Here is a 6,535-nt window from a genome sequence, read left to right as displayed (position 1 = left end):
GAAGAATGAGATTGCACCCTGGGCCTTGAATCTCCCTCAGTCAATCATGCTCGTGTCTGTTACCTGGGCTGTTTCCATATAATTCCTAGACTTGCGGTAGGAATTCCTAGAATTGCTCCCCAACCAGACCAGCTGTGCCCAGATCTTTGTGTGAGCTGTAAGAAATACTTAAAATAATTTAATTATTAATGATGAAGAGATCCAACAGCTGCTGCACCTGAAGGCTCGTCATGCTCACATCTTTAGTGATACCTCGTTTATCAAACAGCACAATAAGACAATAACTTCACCAAATGAGAGATACTGACATAAAGTATCTAAAAAAACCTGCCTTCTTCTTTTAGAAAAAAAAATGTCAAAATGAAACCCATGTTTTCATCATGTAAAATTACACTTCTCCCTTTAAAACTCTCCTTTTTTCATGATACATAAAATATTGAAAGGGCCCAACTGCAAACTTAACCGTTGGGAATCTACGTATATGTACACACGTATCTTCATAGATTTCTTGAGGACTTCCTGGAATAATTTTGGCTGGAAGCAGATTAGAGAGAGGAAGAAGAAGCTAAGCTTATTTTCCCTCTAAAAATTAATTTAGAAGATAGTTATAACCATACTTGCCTTTTAATTAGGTGTATAAATTTTTAATAAAATTAATAAATAGAAGCCACAGAGCAGCAATACCCTAAAAGTGGTCCATTGTCTAGTACTCCCATAAGGCCATCTGTTAAAAATGGATCCTGTGGTCAAATGAATTTGAAAAATGCAAATAATATAGTCCCTTGAAAATTTACAATCCATATTAGCTTTTTACAGCTCTGAGGTGTCCTGCCGTCAAGATAAATGCATTTTCCAAGCTATTTTAATACAGAGTCTTTTAAATTTTTCATGGAACACACTTTGGAAAATCATGCCACAGATAATACTTTTTAAAAGATCAATAAGAAGTATTTAAAAAAATATGACTACACTGAAAACCGAGAAGTAAGAGCAAGCAAACGAGTCTTCGCTTGTGGTACTGTCAGGTCTAGACTTGTGCTTTAAACAAACACAAAAGCAGGCATAAAACGTGAAGTAACTGTTTCCAGACATTGGATAACAGGCAGTTCAAGAATCTGACTCCTGAGAGAAGAAAAAGTCATTAAGTGAGCCCTTGATGGATGGATGGCCTTTAGCCTGGGGCACTGTCTGGGAGGGGGAGGGGAAGCCCAAGCAGTTTCACTGAGCTGACTGAAGAGCAGAGATCAGAGTAGAGATGCTGAGGCAGCTGGGACTTGTGGGCTAGGGTACCAGGAGCAGGGAGTCACACAGAGAAGGAGCTCGAGAAATCCACCTATTGGTCCTCTTATCTTCGTCCAAATACAATTCTTACACACAGCGCAGCTCAGTGAGACTGGCAGAAAACAGCTATGGGGGTTCTGTGATCTCACAGGAGGTTTTGGACTTCCCACAGAGCACGACCATCCTGAGTGAAGAGACTTTGTTGAACACTGTGGGCTTTACCCTGGCAGCCAGTGGGACCAGGCTCTCCACTAAGGGCTGCGCTAGACCCCATCTAACAAAGCTTAAAAACAAGCCTCCAAGGTATCCCGCTGATCTGGCAGTCAATTATTCCTGCCGTAAAAAAATTCAGCACTCCTTCCTGGAAGAAAAACAACCAGACTCTTAAAAATGCAGCATTTCCAATGTCTAGCATATAATTTAAAAATTACTAGGTAGTTATCTTAAAAAAGCCAAAAAGATGTGGCCCATAACAGGGGGACGTGAGTAGTAGTCAATAGGAACAGACCCAGAGATGACTGAGGGGTTGAAATTAGCAAACAAATGCTTAAAACAGCTCTTCTATTTAGGTTTATAGACTTCAAGGAAGATAGACATAATAAGTGAACAAATGGAAATAAACTGAAAACTCCCATTATGCTTGCAAGTACATATTATTCCTTTCAGCAAAGACTTTTTAAATCATCTAGTTATTAATTATCAATACTTTCTATAGGAAAGTTTTCAGTCTTATATTGAGATTCTGTACTTGAATTTTGCAGATTTTGAGAGTTTAAAAGAACCCCCAGAGCAGTTTAAAAAAATCCTATAAGCTGTGTCTGAAAAACACATAGAAATCATATCTAGACATATTAGAACTTGGCTGTTAATGGCAAGTTATAAATGATTCATTAGCTGGCTAACTATGGGAAGTCAAAAAGAAAGTGAGAAGCAATGAGAGAAAATAGTTCAAAACTAAAATACGAAGCAAGAGCAAGAAGTTGATAAAGATGGTCCGCCATAGAAGAGTTTCATAAAATTTCATCTTCAGTCAAAGCCAGCTCTTCACATTCCAGGAGACATTGGCCTCCCCAGATTTGATCTTTCCAATTCGGCTGCCGGTAAGCATGGCAGAGCTCCAACTTTTGTAGACAAGCTTCTGTTGCAAATCTTATAAGATCCTCTAGATCTTGGGTCAGGAAGGTCAAACGGGTACTGCCAAATGAGTGTGTGTGTGTGTGTGTGTGTGTGTGTGTGTGTGTGTGTGTGTATAAAGAGGTGTTGTGTCCTATAGCCTGTAGATTGTCCTTGCAGGAATGAAGTTCCACCTCTACTCCTGAACACAGTGCTATAACAAGGGCAGGGTGGGGGGACTGGGCAGAGCTGTGGTCCATCCTGAAAGGGGTGGTATATGATCACTGATATGGTTTACAATCACTAGCACATGGTAGTAATAAAAAAGTAGGTTGACTTTTTGTTGGTTTTAGTATTTTTTAAATTCTCTATAGGGATTATTTCCACTGCCCCCTCTCTCAAAACGTATCCCACTGCCTGAATAGTTTGCTTGTTACTTTCACAGGCCATCCTGTATTTAATCAGGCATTAAATAGTCAATTGGGGTAGTGCTCTTACACTCTTTGCTCTGCAGCAGACTTCATTAAAGGACTGAGTTTATCTCCAGGGCTTTAACCTGTATTATATGGACCTATTTTTAATTGTCTTCAACAGATAAAATGTTCCCCTGCATAGATTCTAAGAATGATTTTATAGAAAATCTGGTAAATTTAACACGGTTCTATTTATATAGCAACACGTAAATCATTTAAAAATTTATTTCATTTAAATCTCTTAGTGCTTTTCTATCCTTATACACACAGATGGATATTATTATTTTCCTTTGACACATGTTGAAACTAAGGCCCAGAAAGTGATTGTCTAAAGTACCAAAGTTCCTTAATGACAGTGAGGGGACTAGACTCCAGCCTCTTATTACCCACCTCTTTTCTTTTTACTGAATTATACTACATCACTTATATGTCTATTCAAGTTAATTACCCCTTTTAATAAGAGACTATCAAGAAAAGTATTTTGGGGGATATATGTATATGTATAGCTGATTCACTTTGTTATGAAGCAGAAACTAACACACCATTGTAAAGCAATTGTACTCCAATAAAGAGACTTTAAAAAAAAAGTATTTTGTAAATTTAGATTTTTATCTTTAACATTTCCATTTAACCAGTAGGAAAGCCAGAGCTCAGGGATGTTAACCAGCTTGCAGGAGATAGATGGTTCATTGACAGGACAGGGAGTAGAATATAGGGCCTCTATTTTGTTCATTGCACCACGGCCAACCTGGGCTCTGGGCTTTTGCAGGATCACTGGTTTCCATACGTCCTAGGAAAGAGAATTTTACATCCAGGAATAACAGTGTCATAACAAACATTATATAAGATAATTAGATCTCCTGGTGTCTTTGCTGCTTTAAATATCTTAGATCAAGCTGCAGTTAAATGCCCTAAGGCAGGGAGTTAAGCTCTATACCAAGACAAAGGTCTAACAACTGAGACTGGGAGTGTGTCTTGTACGGATGAAAGACTGGCCCACCATGAATGGCTCGCCTTGTGGCGGGAATGCAAAGGTAGGAGGAAGTGATCTGGAGGAAAGTCTTCTCTCCCTGGGCCAGAAGGATGGTGGAAAAAGGAAGGTACACAGGGCACAAAGACAGTTGGGGGTAGTGGGCAGACCCATGTGTCCTGACTTCTCAGCTCTGGGCTTCAGCCTGCAGAGAGGAGATGTATTAGTTAAGCTCTGGTGAAGCCTGAGAGCAGAGCAAACATTGTCCATTCCCATTTCAGACTCTGGAAAGAGATCCCCTGGTGGGCTGAATTCCACATACCGACCGTGTCAAAATAAATTTGGCGATGGGTGGCGCTCGGGCGTTGGGGCTAGCTGGGCGAGGGGCGAGGGGCGGGGGGCAGGGGCATGGGGTGGGGCGGGCCGTTAAGTCGCTCTCCCTGCTGCGAAGTGTAGTTTCTCCCTCCGGGTTTTTCTCGGGTGGGGAGGTTCTGGGCTACCTCCGCGTGGCTACCTCCGCGTAGCTACCCCGCACGCCCTCCCCACCTCGGTCACGGCTCTCCGCGACCGGTCTGCGCATGACAGGCTGAGGTTCCTTCGGCCAGTTTCCCGGGACTTCGAGAGGGGACGGGGCGGGGGTGGGGACCTGGGGCACTGGCGGCTGCCGTTTCGGTCGCTGACAGCCAGCCCTACAGCCCCAGTCCTTACAACACGCTCGGCCTCCCCGCTTTTCAGAGCACCCCCTCCCAGGATAAGACACCGAATCGGGCCGGAGGGGCAGATCCCCCGACCACATTTTTCCCCTCCTCTTCAGCGCCTTCCCCTTCCCATCCCTGAGCCCGGCCTTCCTGGGTTTCCAGCCGGCCCCTCACCCTCAAAGCAGACGCGGGATTGGAGGAGGGAGTTTGGCCAGGGATGGGACTTAACAAACTCCTTGGGGACCTTGATTCCCAGGGAAGAATGGCACTGATCCAGTACGGATTGGGGACCCAGTCAAGCAGCCCAGAAAGAGGGAGATTATACAAATAGATGTAAAGACCCACTTAACAACATGTGTGAACCTGTATACAAGACTGGGACAGGATATGAGGTGCGAAGAATCCAGTTTCAACTTATCAGAAAAAGATGCCATCTCAATCTTGGTTTGTGTTTATTATCCGCTGACCCTGTGGGTGAAGATATCCTTGACCATTACTCCATCTGAATATGTTCCAGCTCATCCGATGTTACATCACCAGGTTGAAAGGTATGGAGAGCACCACAAGGATTTGGAGAAGAGTCCTAATAGTTATTAAAATTCTGGACTAGATATACTAGGAAATGTAGATGGACTATAAAGCACTTGCCCAACAAACTGCTCACGAAGTTTTAGGTTACTATCAAGAAACAAAAGGCTGGGGCTTCCCTGGTGGCGCAGTGGTTGAGGGTCCGCCTGCCGATGCAGGGGACACGGGTTCGTGCCCCGGTCCGGGAGGATCTCACATGCCGCGGAGCGGCTGGGCCCGTGAGCCATGGCCGCTGAGCCTGCGCGTCTGGAGCCTGTGCTCCGCAAAGGGAGAGGCCACAGCAGTGAGAGGCCCGCGTACGGTAAAAAACAAAAAAAGAGAAAGAAACATCAGGCTGGAAAGTGGTTAAGACTTCACTAACTTATTTGTGCATTTTTATTCCCCTTTGAGAAAAAGACAACTGTTTCCAGCAAGGCTTCTGAAAAATTCCGTGGAAATCTATATCGTGTTGAAGGAATAATTCTGGAGTAAACATCTAAACTATCTGATTTCCTCTACAAACCTGAAAACAGAATTACATGGGACAAATCATTGAAAAGTGTACAACATGGTACAAAAAATTGATTTGGACACATTCATGTGTTATACAATTACACAAAGTTTTGCCATGGGGCTCAATATCCCCCCGAGATTTTATCGACTTAGTGTATTTGAAGCACTACAAAGGGAATATGGATATTATCAGTTCTTCTAGTGTGTATTTCCCAGCATATCCTCCAGCTTCAAATTATATTCGTGGTTGTAACCATGCTTGTGGCTATATGTGTTCACCTCTGCCAGAGAACCCAGCGTATTTCAAACTAGTGATGTTTGTCCAGAAAGAAATGAGAGGAAAATTGGCCCCGTCAATAATTTAAGCAACCATGTCTTCCAATTTAGTAAGCTTCATCCTCAATGTAAAAGATGGAATAAAGGCAAACAAAATTCCCAGGACGTGGATGTCATCATAATGGGCATTCATCATTCCTAAAGAAGAAATGAGGCCATTGAAAATCATGTGTGACAGTTACTGCCTTTTACTTCTAAGTCAATATGCATAAATACTGTTACACTATTCTAAACAGTATTCTTGAACAAACTACTGAAGGTACTTTGTGAAAATGAGAGCTCATAGTTGTACAAGAGAAGCATTATAGTTTTTAATCTCGAAAAAATAAATAAATTTGGCAACACAATTAGATAGAGAAAGGCCATGATATTTAGTTTCTCTAAGCAGCTCTAAATCCTCATTTAGAATATACCACATTATTTCTATTTAAATACTAAGCACTTTTAGATGATCTGAAGAAACCCATGAGGCCAGGGGCTCCTATAGATGTAGACCTGCATTACGTCCTAGAAGGAAATCTCAAGAATGGCTGATTTTTTGAGGCAGATGACTTGCCCCAGGGCCATATAGCAAGGGGAGGGGA

General features: G+C 42.5%; 1 pseudogene; it reads left to right on the top strand.

Annotated features, from left to right (window-relative positions):
* Window positions 1-5,163: 5,163 nt before the first annotated feature.
* LOC101331225 (stAR-related lipid transfer protein 6-like) lies at window positions 5,164-6,104 on the top strand (annotated as a pseudogene).
* Window positions 6,105-6,535: the final 431 nt, after the last annotated feature.

The sequence above is a fragment of the Tursiops truncatus genome, chromosome 4, assembly GCF_011762595.2.
Source record: "Tursiops truncatus isolate mTurTru1 chromosome 4, mTurTru1.mat.Y, whole genome shotgun sequence".
Taxonomy (NCBI): Eukaryota; Metazoa; Chordata; class Mammalia; order Artiodactyla; family Delphinidae; genus Tursiops; species Tursiops truncatus.
This window is presented reverse-complemented; position numbering and strand designations above follow the sequence as displayed.